Below are 18,540 nucleotides of genomic sequence, written 5' to 3'. Positions count from 1 at the left end.
GATGCCTTGAATCCAGATTTGTTCTTCATAAATTACCTACCCTCTGGTATTTTTTTAACAGCAGCACAAATGAGACAAGGTGAGTTGCTGTGTAGTAATGGATAATTGAAGCAAGAGAAAATGATGGCATTGCAATCCTGACTCATCACAGGAGCTAGAGTCTGGAAGACTTTCCCTCAGGAAGCAATGATGGGGCAGAGGTGTGATAGGGAACCAGTAGTTAACTCAGAAAATTGAGGAGGAAAAGATATGCAAATAAGAACAGAAAGAAGGCCATTTGATTGGAACAAAAGCAAGGTGGGCCCAGAGCGCTGTGAGGAGAAGTCCTGTTCATGTGCCCGTCATCACAAGGTTCTTCCTTTCCCTCAAGGACCATTTACATTTCATTCATCTCAAATAAAATGGCAGGCTTTTGGGAGACTTAGCATGAGGTTACTTTGTAGTCATTCATTTTTGCTTAATCCCAAAATATTAACTTAACATGCCATTCCACTAAACTAAACAATTCCACTGAATTGTAAACTATAAATGACATTTTCCTGTATAGGAAGTGGTACACACAATGGTAGGCATAGTGGTGTGAAGGATATGCTTGGTGGTCAAGAAATCTGTCAGATGAAATTTATAGTTATCAATTAAATCAGATGACTTTGCTAGGATATTACTTATCCCTTTAGAGTTAACTCTTTTTGCATTACAGCAAAACTTCCAAATCCCTACTGTGGTACAGTAAGCAGAGTGCCTAAAAGAACCAACCCAAATACTCAACTTGCAGCCTCTACAAACTGTGATGAATTAGCCAAGGAATATTTAAATCTCCCTGGTTCTGCCATGGTTTGAAGAGTTAACTTTGTAAATTCTCAGTGTTATAACCAAGTTTTATCTACTATGTATCTACACTGATGATTTTCTAAAAAATTCTTTGCAAGGGAAAGAGAGAGGGAAAGTACATGCTTCCATCTGTTGCTCACTCCCTAAATGCCCAAAAAAATAGCCGAGGTTGGGCTAAGGCCAGAGCCAGGAACTGGGAACTCAATCCAGTTCTGGGTGGCAGGAACCCAGTTACTTGAGTTATCCTTTGGCCTTCCAGAATCTGTATTAGCAGGAAACTGGGATCAGGAGCCAGTTCCAGAACGCAGACCCAGATACTCTGCTATGGGATGCGGACATCGTAACTGGTGTCCTAACCTATGACAAGTGTCTACTCCTGATGACATTTTCCAAAGCGAAGCTTTGCCAATTTGACATTGAGGACATCCATTATTCCTTAGTTCAGGGGAGTCTAGAGGTGGGGATGGAGAATGTGGTATTGGTAGCCATAAGTCTGTGGCCAGAGGTAAAATTATTAGCACAGAGCTATTTAGCTGTAGGTTGTAGCACAATGAGTCAAATTGTGTCTTTGACTATATCTTGATCTTTGCCATTCTGCTGTCATGGATGAGACTCTCACATCAAAACTGGACTGATGGTGACCACCGGTGAGTTTGGGGTCCATTGTTCCTTTCACCTCTTCCTTATATATTGCAGGACCCTTCAGAGATGAAGAAAGTAGAACAGAGTACATGAAAAGAGATTTAAAGAGATAGGCAAAAGGAAAAACACGGATTGTTCATGCTGTATTTTCAAAAAGAACTCCACAAACATCCAAGTAAATGATATTTTTTTTTCATTAATGCATTCAGGTCTCAGGGTTTACTTTCTTTCTCTGCTTTTTTTTCTTTCTTTCTTTCTTTTTTTTTTTTTTTTCCAAAGAGAGAGAAACAGAGATCTTCTATTCACTGATTCACTTTCCAAATGATTGCAACAACCCAGGCTGGGCCAGACCAAAGCCAGGAGGAGCTTCTTCCCAAGTCTCCAAGCACTTGGGCCATCCTGTGGTGTTTTCCCAGATGCATTAGCAGGGAGCTGGATCACAAGTGGAGCCGCCAGGATGCAAACTGATGCCCGTTTGGGCTGCTAGCGCCGCAGGCGGGAGCTTAACTTGCTGTGCCCCAAAACCAGTCCAGAAGGTTTACTTTCGTATAAAAACTAAATAATTAAAGAAGAGCCATATTTTGAAAATTATCCAATTGTTAGTATATCTAAAGATAATTCCTAGCTCTCCCAGTGCTAAGAAAGAGGAAATACACAATGAATGTGACTAAACAAATAAAGTTGTCAACAAGCTTTTTTAGTTACCTTACAAGTCTAAACAATGAGTGGCTCATCTGAATTTTGCAATCAAATATACTGTTATATTTTCAATAGCCAGAACTTTCAATTAAAGTGATTATAGGGCTAAAGAAATTTTAAAAAAAGACTATATTATTAACTAAATATTTCTGTTCTCCTGAAGTGTGACATTTAAGATTATCAGCCTGTTTGGAACACATAATTCCACAGGGATGGGCAGGAGGACATTTGAACACAAGAGGCTATAACAATGCTTCAATCTGAAACATTTAGCATAGCAATTAAATTATTGTTGGATTGTAAGGTTTTTCTGTTTATTAGAATTACTCTGCTCTAAGCTTTATCTCTAACCTCTTTGATATGTATGTGGGGCTTCAAAAGTTCATGGAAAATGTATACTATGAAAAAAACTAGGGGACCAGTGCTGTGGCATGGGAGGCCAAGCCTCTGCCTGTAGCGCCTGCATCCCATATAGAGCTCATGTCCTAGCTCCTCTTCTGATCCTGCTCTCTGCTATGGCCTAGGAAAGCAGTGGAAGATGGCCCAAGTGCTTGGGTCCCTGCACTCACATGGGAGACCTGGAGGAAACTCCTGCCATTGTGGCCATTTGGGGAGTGAACCAGCAGATGGGAGACCTTTCTCTCTGTCTCTCCTCTCTCTGTCTGTAACTCTACCTCTCAACTAAAATCTTAAAAAATTGTGAATTATTAAAAAAGGAAAAAGAAAAAAAACCAGGCATGCATTTAAGAATGTTTTTGCACCAAAATTAACTTAACTTTAATTCCGTTTTCAGTGAACTTCTTGTGTTTTTGTTTATTCTATCTCCTTGTACTTCTCTTTTTGGTATAAACACTTTCATAAAAGAGATTTAAACACAATTATGAGAGATTCTTATTTGTGGAGATTAATGCCCATAAATTCAGTTCACACAAATGTGATAAAGAATTCCATTTTTTGGTAATTTTTAATGGTCTGTATGTAACACACAGCACAAGAAGCTATTCCTTGTATTGCTTTGAGACTGCTGTTTCCATACAGAAGATCACTGCCTCAGTGCTCATGTTAAAAAGATCCTACATGGGCTCCAAACAAACAAACGGAAAAGCCAACACAGCCTCCTTTTCTTCTAAGAGGATACACAGAAGGGCTTTACTTACCTTCTTGTTGTTGTTTATCGTTCTAAGAAAAGCATAAGGAAGAGGTGTTGGCTCTACATAAAGGAAGTGGAATTCAGGAAGTTTAATGACCTCCCCAATCCCTTGTCCTGGGATAAAAATCCAACTTAGGAGTCAGCTCTTTAAAAAGCTCCTTGTTCTAGGTCACATCCAGTGTTCACCTCCCCACCTATGAGAACTCAACACTGCTTGCCTCTTGGGAAACTGATTTCATGTGGCACGACATGAGGCCTCCTGATAGGATATATTAACTGATCAAGTTTCAAAATGATACTTGCTTCATCGGTATCATTCCAGGCCTTGGTCTAGAGGTTACCCATGACAGCTTGAGCAGCAGAACCTTGCTGTTCTGGAACCCAGTGCCTCTGTCAGTCTAGATTTGTGGCAATGAGCTGTGTTGCCCATTTGAGACAGAAACAGATAAAATTGTTTTTAATTCAGAATTTCAAGCAGATATTATCTTTCTTCCGTGAAACTCTTTTCTGCATGTCTTCATGGGGATGTAATAATCCTTGCATGCATATAAATACTTTTATCAGGTGTTGCCTAGCAGCAAATAAACTCTTGCATACCTAAAGTAGAGCACAGGAATAACTGAACAAGCTTAGTGGAATAAGGAAATTGGAATTTCAACATAATTAGCTCTCTAATTGTAAAGCCCAGCTTAGCTGATGTATCCAGAAACAAAATTAATTATGATTTACTTAAACACAATTTAAAATGTATATTCTTCATTTTCTAGGAGCTGAATTATAGAGGGAAGAATTCAGTTTTGAAATCAGTAGTATTTATAAACATTAAAAGTTAATACAGTAATTAGGAAGTTAGTTGTAATTGTCTAAGTGTAATTTTAAAGAGAAAACATCATACAACATAAAGGAGTATAAATTACAAGAAAGTCAGGCCGGCGCCGCGGCTCACTAGGCTAATCCTCCACCTAGCGTCGCCGGCACACCGGGTTCTAGTCCCGGTCGGGGCGCCGGATTCTGTCCCAGTTGCCCCTCTTCCAGGCCAGTTCTCTGCTGTGGCCAGGGAGTGCAGTGGAGGATGGCCCAGGTGCTTGGGCCCTGCACCCATGGGAGACCAGGAAAAGCACCTGGCTCCTGGCTCCTGCCATCGGATCAGCGCGGTGCGCCGGCCGCAGCGCGCCGGCCGCGGCGGCCATTGGAGGGTGAACCAACGGCAAAAGGAAGACCTTTCTCTCTGTCTCTCTTTCTCACTCTCCACTCTGCCTGTCAAAAAAAAAAAATTACAAGAAAGTCTGTTTATATCAAATCAATTCATAATAGAAACCTTTCTACTTAGACAAATTAGCAAAATATTTTTAGAGCAACATATTCTCATCATAATTTACAGGCAAGTAATATGAAAAAACTGCAAATTTGTTTCTTAGAGATAATTTTTAAAATTATTTTTAAAGTGGCAAAAAAGAGGAAAAATTTACTATCTTAGCAATATCTAAATATACAGTTCAGTATTGTTAAAAAATATATTCACACTGTTGTGTGATTAGTCTCCAGAAGTTTTTGATCTTACAAAACTTACACACTATGTTTATGAAACAAACAAAAAAGAAAAAACATTCAGGTCTGGCGCTGTGGCATAGCAGGTTAAAGCCCCGGCCTGCAGCACCCGCATCCCATATGGGCGCCAGTTCAAGTTCCAGCTGCTCCACTTTCTATCCAGCCCTCTGCTATGGCCTGGGAAAGCAGTAGAAGATGGCCTTGGGCCTCTGCACCCGAGTGGGAGTCCTGGCTTCAGATTGGTGCAGCTCTGGCCATTGCAGTCATTTTGGGAGGGACTAGTAGATGAAAGACCTCTCTCTCTCTCTCTGTCTCTACCTCTCCTGTAATCCTGTCTTTCAAATAAATAAAATACACCTTTAAAAAAAAAATTCACCATTCTCCCTTCCTCCCAACCTCCCAGCCATTCTCCTTTTTGTTCCTATGAATTTGACTATGAGAAATACCCTATGTAGAAGAAATCATGAAGGATTTGCCTCTGACTGGCTTATTTCACTTAGCATAATGCCATTAGGATTCATGCATTTTGTAGCATGCATCAGAATTTTTTTTAAGGTTAAGTAATATGCTTTCTCATGTCTAAAACAGGGTGGAAGAGCTTGGTACCTCCGCCTTCATAAAGTGTGTCTGCTGTGCTCCCTTCACCACTGGGTCGGATGTTTCTGCTCAGCTGAGCCTGTGGACAAGTTAGTCATTAGACTCAGCTTGCAGCTCCAGTCTTCTGCAATTAGAATCCCACCCGGAGAGAAGAGTATGCACAGCAATAAGGAAATAAGGACTTACAGGAGCGGCTTGGCCAGACCCCCCCCCCGCACACCCCCCTCTCCAAAGTCAGCTAAACAAGGACTGGGAGTTTCACAACCCTTCTTGGACCCCTGCTGGTGCCAAGGTGTCTGCAGTGATCCTCACCTCTTGACCTCACTCCCTCTCTTTTTCCTGCCACTTGTACTTAAAAACACTGTTCCAAGGTACAGGTAACATCATTTTGTTAGGACATTAGTTTCCCATCTTCTTGGTTAGTGTGCAATACGAATAAACTCGCCCTCTTTGCTTCAACACCACCCTGTTAAGTTATTAACTTTTTTACGTGGCAGGCAGATGAGCTTGGCACTCACCAACGGGTATAGGCCACATTTTATTTACCCACTCGTCAGTGACCTATGGATAAGGCTTTCCTGAAATCATTTGAAAGCAAATATGAGGGTATTTCAAAAAGTCTGTGAAACATGGATATTAAAATGGGTTTATTTTGCTGCAAAAAAAGTTTGAAATGCATGCATAGGCTTTCCACAGTACACATTTCCCGTGAACTTCTGAAGATCCCTTGTATGTCCCTGCAGTGCTGTGCAAGTGTTTCCTGGGGAGTTACAGGGTTTTCATAGGCCAGCTTAAGAACTTGGCTTTTCCGAAAATGTTAGTAATGAGGCTGAACTTTATTGTTTAGTCTAGGTGGTCCCATATCTCTCTGAACTCACATTTTCTGATGAAGAGTCCATTTGCATCACCATTGTTGCCTCAAAGAGCAAGTCTGGTTTAAATGTGCATGTGCACGTGCATGCCTCTCATCCTCTTCCAGGCCCCACAGAGTTGATCTGATTTGGACACCACAGCCACCTCCAAAAAAAAAAAAAAAAAAAATGGAGCAGCTGTTGCTTGGGGACACCAGCATCCCATGGCCAGTGCCAGTGCCAGTCCTGCCCACTCTGCTTCCCACCCAGCTTCTTCCTAATGCACGTGGGAAGTTGTGGAGGAAGAGAGGCAGATGGAGTTGCTGGCTCCTGGCTTCACCCTGGCCCAACTTCAGTGCCTTTAAATAAGTAAATAAATAACTCTTTTTTCAAATCTCATATTCAGATCAGCACAGGGCACTGAGGATAATTCCAAGAGAGCAGTCGTCATGGGGGACTCAGCAGTGCTGTTAACACTGTAGTTGATATCGGAATCTGGGGTGCCATATGATATCACCATATGCTTATTAATAAATCCCCGATATTAATAAGCCCAGGTGGGTTCTTGCCTAATATTCAGAGAAGACTTCTAAATACCAGCATAAATGAACGCGGCAGCATGGTACATTTTAAGCTTTTATTCAGTGCGAAAGGTGCACAGGAAAGTGAGGGCTTTCGTTCAGTCTCAGGAGAAGGGAAAGCCTGGAAATTAGGGTAGAGTTCACACCAGCAGAGAGCAGGCCAAAAGCCGCGTGCAGCAAGTGCTTTGAGCGGCTGTTCACCGCTTATCATGGGCAGCGGGGCAGAGGCAGAGAAACCTTTGGGGCGCTCTCCCGTTTTACATATTTTTCAAAGGGGAGTGGTTAATTAACATGATTGGCCAGTGGGAGCTCAGGTATGGTCAGGTAGGGCATGATGTCACACAGGGGTGTGGTGAGGGTATCAGGTAGGGTGTGAGGTCATACAGGGGCGTGGCAAAGGTGTAGTCTTCCAGCTCACGAGCCTAATCAATTTTAACCTGTATGCCTGTCTACTTCATAGCGAGTTTGGGACTCCAGAGACATTTTGGATTTTTGTTAATTTTACAATGAATGCTAACTTTGAGTAGTAGGCCTAAGTACAGCAAACTTCTGTAGACAACTTATACTAAAAGTACTAAAAGTCAGTTCCGGGGGGATGCTTGGCTCAGTGTTAAGATGCTACTTGGGTTCAAGTGCTGCCTCCACCCCTAATTCCAGCCCTCTGCTTTTGGGCACCAGGGGAAGCAGCAGGTGATGGCCAAGTAATTGTGTCCCTGCCATCCATGTGGAAGACTTGGCTGGAATTCCCAGCTCCTGGCTTTAGCCTGCCCAGTCCCGGCTGTTGGTGGATATTTGAGGACTGAATGCAATGAAAGTTAATCCATCTCTGCCTTTCAAATGAATAAAAATACATTAAAAAAAAAAAAAAAAGAAAAGGTAAATTCAAATACGGAGTTTGTAATAAATCGACTACCAGGTACTTTCAGGGGCTCATTTCACAGAGCTCCAAACGCACTGCACAGCCCTCTGATGTAAGCAGACAGTTCAAGTATTCTGGGAGAAACACAACCCCGTACACGGTCGGAAAATCCTTTATGCTTTATGCTCTTTGCTCCTGTTGAGGGTAATCCAAGACAGACCACGAAACGAGGGCGACGCTTCTAGTCGTGCACTGCTCATTGCTTTCCACCTCGGGATGACCACGTCTGCTTCAGGCACATCTGCAGGAGAGTTCCAACTGCTTTAACAGCCAGGGTCCACAGGGCCCCTGAGAGCAGCCACAGCCCGGCCTCCCCAAACCCGCCCGCCCATTGGCCGGCAGCAGCAGCTACAGTCTTCTGATCTCCAAAGCTACATTTGCATGGAGCCCGGCCTTTGTGTTCAGATCAATTAAAGTGCCCTGGGCAAAAGGCTAGTCTCTTCCTTTCATGTGCTTTGCTCCCCTCTGCGTGGCCTCCAATGTGTTTACTTTAAAGAGAAACTTATGGATGTGGAAAAGCCTATTTGTGTGATGAAAAACTGGGCTCTGTGGTTCTAGAGAAATTCAACCGTCCTGTTAACTCTTGTATTTGTGAATGGGAAGTGTGGCGGGAATCCTTTTGGGGAATACATGCTCATGAAACTTCTGTTGCTTGCTAATCAAAACATACTAGTCTACAGGAAAGGGGTTGCGTCTATGTTTTGGGGAAAAGGGTATGTGTAATGATCGTGGCTGCTTCAATTTCTGCTCTCTTTCTTCAGGGATCACGGGCCTTTCCTAGCTTCATTAAAACTAGGGAGCACAGCACAGTGAGGAAGGTAGGTGCAGACCTCACGCGCTAGCCGGAAGAAGATAGGGAAAGTGCCCGTGTTCAACACGCCAATAGCAGACTGAGTCACAGAGAGCAACACGGCCACAGTCCAGGGCTGTAGGGAGGCTGACCTGAACTAAACACAGATTTATTCATTATTGCCATTAAATTTTCCCCTTTTTATTTTTTTTAATTTTTTTAAAGTTTATTTATTTATTTGACAGGCAGAGTTAGACAGTGAGAGAGAGACAGAGAGAAAGGTCTTCCTTCCATTGGTTCACCCCACAAATGGCTGCTACGGCTGGCGCGCTGCACCAATCTGAAGCCAGGAGCCAGGTGCTACCTCCTGGTCTCCCATGCGGGTGCAGGGCCCAAGCACTTGGGCCATCCTCCACTGCACTCCCGGGCCACAGCAGAGAGCTGGACTGGAAGAGGGGCAACCGGAACAGAATCTGGTGCCCCAACGGGGACTAGAACCCGGCGCCCATTTGGGATGCCGGCACCGCAGGCGGAGGGTTAACCCAGTGAGCCACAGTGCCGGCCCCAGTTTTTCCCTTTTTAAATATTTGAATGTAGTTTTTAAATTTTCTCTTTTCATTATAACCTTTTTTTGTAAAATTTTAAGAAGATTTTATGTTATTTATTTGAAAGGCAAAGTGACAGAGAGTGAGGGGAGAGACAGAGAGAGAGAGAGACAGAGAGAGAGAGAGAGAGAGAGAGAGAGAGAGAATCTTCCATCTGCTGCTCACTCCCCGAAGGGGCATGACAGTCAGGCCTGGGCTAAAGCCAGGAGCCAGGAACTCGAGGCAGTCTCCCACGTGGTGGCAGGAACCCAAGTACTCAGGGTCGTCTTTCTCTGCCTTCTCAGGAGCAGCAGCATGGAGACTGAAGCTGGCTCTGCCCTGTGGGATGCCAAGGAGGCTGTGGCCACCGGCGGAAGCGTAACCAAGGTGCCACAACGCTGTAAATGTTTGCCATGCCATGTCACCTGGTTAATGGGAGGCTGCTGGGGTTTAGGACTATTCAAATTCAATTCTAAACACTTTTATTAAAATTTATACATCATTTTAAATTGAGTCTCCAGTATTAACAAAGTCTATATATTGTTTAAAGTGTATATATAATTTTGCTCATTGCATGCTTGACAAAGTTATTTTCATCTAAATATGAACAGCTAGAACAGAAATGATTATTTCTACTTTATAGAAGAAGAACAGTAGCTCAGGACTTTCTATGCTTCCAGGGGCTAACTCGGCGTTGTTTCCAATACATCGCCGCCTGCTACTGTTTTAGAGAGTTCTCAGGGCCAACGTTGTGGCTCAGCAGGTAAAGGTGCGGCCTGTGATGCCAGCATCCCGTTTGAGCACTGGGTCATGTCTAGACTGTTCCACTTCTAATCCAACTTGCTGCTAATGGCCTGGAAAAGGCAGCGGAGGAAGGCCCAAGTGTTTGGAGAGACCTGGATGAAGCTCCTGGACCCTGGCTTCAGTCTGGCTCAGTCTTGGCCGTTGAAGCCATCTAAGGAGTGAACCCGCAGGTGGAAGATGTCTCTCTGTCTCTCTCTCTCTTTGACTTCCAAATGAATACATGAATACATACATCTCTCCAAAATTTAAGTGCCTAAGGAATGGCCTCTTCAGAAACCTAGGGAACCAGGTTTTTGTTGTTTGCTGTTTAATGTGTATTACGTACATTGACATTGATGCTAAAATACATTTGCCAAGGATAAACCACACATGTAGGTGTGAGGATTTTCCAGCTTAGCCATTGACTCCTTAGGGGGTGGGATTAATGTTTCATACCCACAGAAAGCACAGAAACATTAATCCCCAAGTTTCAATAGCAGACAACTATCAATGCCTTACTCATCCTTGCTAATTGACAGAGCCCTGTAAAACATAAACAACCACCAAACTGTGAACACAAGAGTGTTCTAATGACTGAGAACTCTCTGAGTTATGGTTTGGTTTTGTAGCTGCTGTTTTGTTTGTTTTCTTTTGGCAAGGTCATTGAGTTTGTATTCAGGCCTTGTTCCAAAATCAGTTTACATATACATAATATAGCTTATCAGATTTTCATCTTATTCCTTTCCCTATATTTGAAGATAACCAAACGCCTATGGCAACTCCGCCACTCCCTACTCACACAGCACGTGTTGAGAAGGAGCCAGGTACTCCCTTGCTGACACTTGGGATCCTCCTGGAGATTCTCCCAACTATTCAAGTTTTCTGCCTGCTAAGCTCAGTGAACAAGAAGAAAATAATGTGATTGTGATCACCTGGTGCTTCTTCTACATCCACGGGTGTAGCTTTAGGTTTGGTCATTTTTCCCTATCTCATAATTAAGAACTAATACCTGAGAAATTTCATATAGACAGGTCTTTTCTATGAAAACTGTATCAAAAATTTTTTAATTTTCCTAAGCATTTTTACCCTTAAATTTTTCCTGTAGCTAAAGCTATTCTTTATTATTAAACTTTTTTTAGTTGTACCCATTTTTTCTTCTTTTCTATGTAAAGTATAGAACAACTCTTAAATACTTTACTTAGTTTATGAACTCAGAGGCGGTATTGAATTGCCTTTCCCATATGTTGCAAAAATCTCAGTTTCCTGTCCCTTGTCTATAAATCTAATTTATTACTCCCCAGTTTCTTTAGCTTTTTCTTGAAACTAACATTCAATAATAGTGAATGTGGAAACTTGTCTCTGTCTTGTCATTTACTTTGTTGTCAATGTTACTTCCCTCTGGAAATCTATTTCCTTATCTTATAAAACATGGATAATAAAATTAATTTCCTCAAAATGTCTCAGAAGTGCCTGCAACAGCTCCTGGTCTGGGAAAGAGGGGAACGTGAAGAGGCTTTGTAATTTGTAAGTCATTCTCCTCTAAAAATTCTAACAATGAGATGAAGAAGAAGAAACAAAGGAAAAAGAACAAATCACCAAACTTTTCACCAAAATTCATTGATCCCACCAGAAGAGAATGTCTTCCCACTCTGCTTAGTTTACAAGGGCCGCCTCTCCCTCCACGAGCAGGGGCTTGCATGGCCCCTGTTTCTGGTTTTGCCTATTGGCCTCATCCTAAATAGGTTATTTCTTTGCAAACACATCCCTGGATTGCTTTACACCGTGTGTTCTGCCTGCTGTTCTCATTTCCCCAGCTCCTGAGTTGATGTTCCTATTCTTCAAATTGAGGGCACCCTGAGGATGGAAAGCGGCAGGGCGGCAGAATGCATTGAATCCCTTTGTTAGCTCCTATTCTACACTGCTCAGCAAGCAAAGAGCAACTCCTTGCAGAACGCGCTGCTCCTGAGAGTGAAAGGGTAATGAACTGTAAAACCAGATGGCTCAAGCCCCTGAAGCCATTCCCGGGTTAGCGTCCCACAAGCCTGGGTGCCGCCTGCTGCTGGTCGCAGCTCCAAATCCCCTGTAGAACTAACTCCATCTTAAAAGAAGTCCCCTTTTTTGAAGGCAGAAATATTAGAATTTGTTAGGAAGATTAAGAAAAAGGAAGTCTCAGTTCCGGAGCTGATACTTTAATTTGGGGAAAGAACCTTTGCGTGTGGATTGGAAAAGAAAGAAATGAATAAACAAATAAATGTGCTCTATAAGAAGCTTGACCAGAGTTCCTCTCTTTCTTTTTTTTTTTTAACTTTTATTTAATAAATACAAATTTCAAAAGTACAACTTTTGGATTATAGTGGCTTTTTCCTCCCCATAACCACCCTTCTACCCGCAACCATCCCATCTGCCACTCCCTCTCCCATCCCATTCTTCATTAAGATTCATTTTCAATTATCTTTATATATAGAAGATCAATTTAGTATATACTAAGTAAAGATTTCAACACCCACACAGAAACATAAAATGTAAAGTACTGTTTGAGTACCAGTTATACCGTTAATTCATATAGTACAACACATTAAGGACAGAGATCCTACATGGGGAGTAAGTGCACAGTGACTCCCGTTGTTGATTTGACAATTGACACTCTTTTTTATGACATCAGTAATCACCTCAGGCTCTTGTCATGAGCTGCCAAGGAAGCCTCTTGAGTTCTCCAACTCCAATCTTATTTAGACAAGGTCATAGTCAAAGTGGAAGTTCTCTCCTCCCTTCAGAGAAATGCACCTCCTTCTTTGATGGCCCGTTCTTTCCGCTGGGATCTCACTCACAGAGATCTTTCATGTAGGTCCTTTTTTTGCCACAGTGTCATGGCTTTGCATGCCTGAGAAACTCTCCAGGGCTTTTTAGTCAGATCCGAATGCCTTAAGGGTTTATTCTGTCTCTCTTTCTTAAGATCTATCAGTTTCATAATTTGATTCAAACAACTCATCATCAGTACAAGCATATCTGTCCCCTGTAATAACTAACAGGAACTATCTATGCGCATCAATAAAAGACATTTCTCATTTAAAAAATAGTGCTTTTACCATCAATATTATAAAAGGAAAAGTAACAGCCTTGGTTCCTTTTCTTTTCTATGCGTTCTATTTTTTTGAATACTTTATTAGGAACAATGAAGTACTTGGTGAAAAGTGCCTTCATCCAATAAAGAGATGACAAAGAAGAGAAAGGTGATCTTTTTGCATTTAGTCCATATTGCAACTTTTATTGTACATTGGCTGTTCTTCGTATTGTGTTGCTGTGATGCATACACACAGCTATAACCTTGCCATATTATTGCCATTGTAAATTGTTCTCAAAGATCATTATTTTGCTGATGACATGAAACTCTCAGTTATGTCTTCAGAAGTTTATTTGCAGAGTCAGACACCATTACTTTCAAGAAGTGTGTATGTTGGTGGCATTTTTGAGCCTTGACATTCAGTTACAAGATTCTGACGGAAACTTTCCTTGAGCAAACTTTGGGCAGGTCCCTCTCTGCCCTCTTCTCAGCTCGGCCTCTGTCCTGTGCTCCCCTGTCCATCTTTGCAGAGTCCAGCTAAGGCAAGAATCCTGCTAAGTCAGTTTGGCAAGGATTCCCCTGTCCAACCCTTGATAATCTGATTATATTGGTGTCTAACCATTTCCGCATCTCACACTCTTTATATCTGGTCATCCACACCTGCCTCTAGCCAGAATTCTGTTAGATCAAATTTAGCAAAGCCTCTCCCTACTCTCTTGGCAATTTTTCACCCACCAGCCTTTTCTTCCAACACGCTTCTTAGCTGTACATCTCCCATTTGTTCTTATATGCAGGATTTTTCTCTCCTATTTTGACAAGATTGATACCTATTGCAATAGTCCTGAATAAAGTCTTCCCTACCATTTTAACTAGTGTCAGAACATATTTTTTTGTTATTTTATAGTTCATTACTACTTTGTACAAGTGTCAGTAACCTACTCATGGGAATTCCCAAATAAATCAGAGGTACCCACTAGAGGAACTAACCTGCAGTTTCATTTTCCTGAGCCGAATGTTTCAGAATATTTACTAGTCTTTGAGGAGAAAGCTTAGTTTTTTTTTAATTTTTTATTTTTTAAAAGATTTATTTAATTTTTTGAAAGAGTTACAGAAAGACATAGAGCCAGAGAAAGAGAGGTCTTCCATCCACTAGTTCACTCCCCAGATGACCGCAATGGCCGGAGCTGTGCTGATCCGAAGCCAGGAGCCAGGAGCTTCTTCCAGGTCTTCCACGCGGGTGCAGGGGCCCAAAGACTTCAGCCATCTTCTACTACTTTCCAAGGCTTAACAGAGAGCTGGATCGAAAGTGGAGCAGCCGGGACTCAAACCGGCGCCCATCTGGGATGCCAGTGCTGCAGGCTGAGGCTTTAACCCACTACGCCACAGCGATGGCCCCGAAAGCTTATTATTAATCTCAATTTGATATTTCATCTGTTTTCATCTCTTCATTCCTCAGGTTCAAAATTTAATTTTACTTCTAGTTTCTAAATTAAAACATATAGTTTTTTGCACTAATATCATCCCTGATTAGAAAGGGGAAAATGTTTGCCTGCACACAAAAATCTATTTAGTTATTTTTTCAATTTATTTATTTTTATGTATTTGAAAGGCAGAGGGAGAGGGAGAGAGAGATTGGGGGGGGGGGGAGGAATCGTCCATCCACTGATTCATTCATCAAGTACTTCTAACTGCCGAGGGTATGCTAGGCTGAAACCAGGAGCCCAGAACTCCCACTGGGTTTCCCACGTGGGTGACAAGGACCCACGTATGTCAGCCATCACCTGTGCCCTCTCAATGTGCTCAATAGCAAAAAGCCAGGCTGCAAGCTGAATGGGGACTTGAGCACAGGCTCTGGCATCTTAACCGCGGCACCAAATGTCCAGCCTTACTTTGTGTTTTGATGGAACTGACTTTTCCCAAGAAATCCACAAACCAGCAATTGGCAATTTGTGAAGGAAAACACTATTAATGCGCACTATTAGCCTGGAATGAATGGACAAACATCGTCTGTCATAATCTTAGTCACCATATCAGAAAAAGCAAAACCAACCTGTTTACAAACTATTTACTCTAAATCGGATGTTCAGTGAACACAAATGTTAATGAATGAGTGAGAGCCACACTTGGTTCAAGTGAACTATTGAAAAGAACATTCCCTAAACTTAGAACAGAGAAGAAAGGAAGAGACAACTAACATTTCAGTAGTGCCCCAACAAGTATTTTATAATGTTTAATCTTCACAACTGTGTACTGAAGGTATTATCTTAATTTTGCAAAAAGGAAGCTGGAGCCGAGGGAGGTTAGATAATTTGCCTGAGGTCATGGTGCTAGGAAATGGTAGATACACAGAGATTAAACACTAAATCCTACTAGAATGTGTTCACACATCTTGTGGCTTGGACAGGAAGCAGCTTGATGGTCTTCCCTGCTTCTTGGAGCTGTCTGCATGGTAGGCTGGGGTGACACCAGTGTGAGTAATCATGGCGTGACTCTAGCCCACGTATGGATTGGCAGATGGGACCTTCTTTTATTCAAGAAAAGATTAAATAATAGCAAAAGTCGAGCTAGAAAACAAGTTGGAAAACTCTAACATGTCAGTTTCATTGGGTTCTCTGTAAATTGAGACTCAATGAACTTGGTAAATCAAAAAGAGGTTTCACTTAAAAAACTGGGCCTTCACCTTGAACCCCGGGCACCCTCCCCATTCCCCTGCTTCTCATTCATAAGCCCTGTGATTAGCTTCTTCCTTGCCTGGACGGGTGTTCTTTTATGCAGATCTTGTTGTCACTTTTTTATGCAAAAAGCAACATAAAATACACATCCTCTGCACCAAACTGCTTTCTCAGGCAGCAAAGCACCTTGGAGATCTTTTAGTGTCAGTCTGTAGTTCCTCATTCTTTTTTTCTTTAAACAGTCGCAGAAGTTTCCAGTATTTAGATAATAATTATTTAATCAGTCTCCTACTAATGGATGTGTTTTTCAAATAGCTTACTATTATCAGTTTCCACTTCTGTGCTGTACTTTCATCATTGCTGATCAGTTCTCTCTTTCAATTATTCAGACACTTCCATGAATACATTCACGTCTGTATCATTCTAGACATGTATGAGCATAGCTGTAGGTAAACCAGCAGCGGCAGGAGTGCTGGGTCAAAGAGCGAATGAACTCGCGGTTTTTTTCTGTTGTAAGTAAATTGCTTTCCATGGGAATTGTACTGTTTGTATCCAACCAGCAACGTGTGAGCTTGCCTGTTTCTCATGGACTTCATTAAAAAGAGAGGTTTCTAAAAAATTAATTTTAGGGGTTTTTGGTATTCTGATGGATATAAAGATTCTATGTTAGGATTGTTTTCTATCATCTGATACACTTGGTTATTGTTGTATTTGTGATAACTGTTGAAAATTCATATTGTGACTTGCTGCTTTATTGAAGCCTTTAATTGCTTATGGTACTTTGGCAGTTGATTCGTTTGTATTTTGTCTGAATACACAGCGACATTATCTGCCCATGGTGATACCTAGGCCTTATTCTTTACAAACTCAACTATTTCTTTTTCCTCTAACTGCATTGGCTACAAACCGCAAAACACCATGAAAGTAACCGTGGTTACAGTGCACACTTAAACCTATGCTCCACTTCATTGAGAATGTATCTCATAATAATTTTTCAGTAAGTATAAAGCTGACTTTATATTTTATCCTATTTATATATAGGATTTACATCAAGAACTGCTGTAATTGTCAAATGTGTATTCACAGTAATGGAGCATATATATTTTTCTTCTTAAACATTTCATGATAAGAACTACTATATGTGCTAATGTTTTTTTTTGTTTTTGTTTTTGTTTTTGTTTTTGTTTTGACAGGCAGAGTGGAGAGTGAGAGAGAGAGACAGAGAGAAAGGTCTTCCTTTTGCCGTTGGTTCACCCTCCAATGTTCCAATGGCCGCCACGGCCGGCGCCACAGTGATCCGAAGCCAGGAGCCAGGTGCTTCTCCAGGTCTCCCATGTGGGTGCAGGACTCAAGGACCTGGGCCATCCTCCACTGCACTCCCGGGCCACAGCAGAGAGCTGGCCTGGAAGAGGGGCAACCGGGACAGAATCCGGCACCCCGACCGGGACTAGAACCCGGTGTGCCGGTGCCGCAAGGCGGAGGATTAGCCTATTGAGCCACGGCGCCGGCCTATATGTGCTAATGTTAACCCATGCTTGAGTATCTGAAAATAACACCACTGATCTTAATACAATATTTTTATCTCTTTTTATTTGAAAGGCAGAACAAGAGAGAGAGAGAGATCTTCCATGATTGTGTTTAATCCCCAGGTGTTGTAACAGCCAGGGCTGGGTCTCCTGTGTGGACATCAAAAATGCTGTGAAACCATTTCTGTAAAATCATGTACTCATTATAATTTTTAAAAATTTATTTGTATTTTATTGGAAAGACAGAGAGAGAGAGAGACCAAGAGAGATCTTGCACCTGCTGTTTCACTCCTCAAATGCACACAATATCCAGGGCTGAGCCAAGGAGAAGTCAGGAGCCAGGAATCAGAAACTCTGTCCAGGGCTCTGATGTGGGTGGCAGGGACCCAGATACTTGACCCATCACTGCTGTGTCTCAGGGTGTGCATTAACAAGACGCTAGATGAGACACTGAGGAACCAGGCACTCTGATATGGGTTAGCAGTGTCCCAACCAGTATCTTCATGCCTTGCAAAGCACCTGCCCCAAACTGTGCACTCTTGCTTTATTTTTCTTTCAAGAGAAAATATGGAAATAAAATGGAAATAAAATGTTCAGATACAAAAAAAATCTTTTTGGGTCCAGCTTTGTAATGCAATGGCTTAAGCCTCGGCCCGCAACACAGAAAGGAGCGGATTCAAGTCTGCTTTCAATCCTGCTCCATGCTAGTGCTCCTGGGAAAGCAGCGAAGACGGCCCAAGTACTTGGGCCCCCACCACCTATGTGGGAGGCCAGGATGAAGTTGTAGGCTCCTGGCTCCAGGCTTTCTGGCCTGGTCCGGCCCCAGCCATTACGGTGGCCATTTGGGGAGTGAATCAGTGGGTAGGAGATTTCTGTCTCTGTCACTGTGCATTTCCAAAAACAAACAAACAAATCTTTTAGAAAAATCTTTTCTGGGGTTAGTAACGCCGAATTATATTTCCCTGGAAAATGATCCATTCCATGAAGACTTTCGAAGGTACCTGGACAGCAGCAAGTGGCTCTGGAGGTGTGCATCCGGTACAGGTTTGTCCCTTCAAGGTTTTGCTCTCTGAGATGGGCTGTGGCTGAGCCTCTGGAGACCACTTCTGCTGAGACAGTGTTTGCCGCTCATCACCCCAGAGGCTTGAGCGGCGCTCTGGCCAGCTCGCAGCACCCCTTCCCTTGGTTAGGCCCTTTGGCTCCTGTTTGTCCTCTAGTCCGCTGCAGAGGAAGCAGAGGGGTTTCGCCCTGTTCCTTCTGCTGCTTTTGTGTAATATTTGGGAGGAGAAAAGGGAAACTGCTGCCT

This window comes from Oryctolagus cuniculus, chromosome 8 (assembly GCF_964237555.1).
Source record: "Oryctolagus cuniculus chromosome 8, mOryCun1.1, whole genome shotgun sequence".
Lineage (NCBI taxonomy): Eukaryota > Metazoa > Chordata > Mammalia > Lagomorpha > Leporidae > Oryctolagus > Oryctolagus cuniculus.
Note: the sequence above shows the minus strand (reverse complement) of the source record.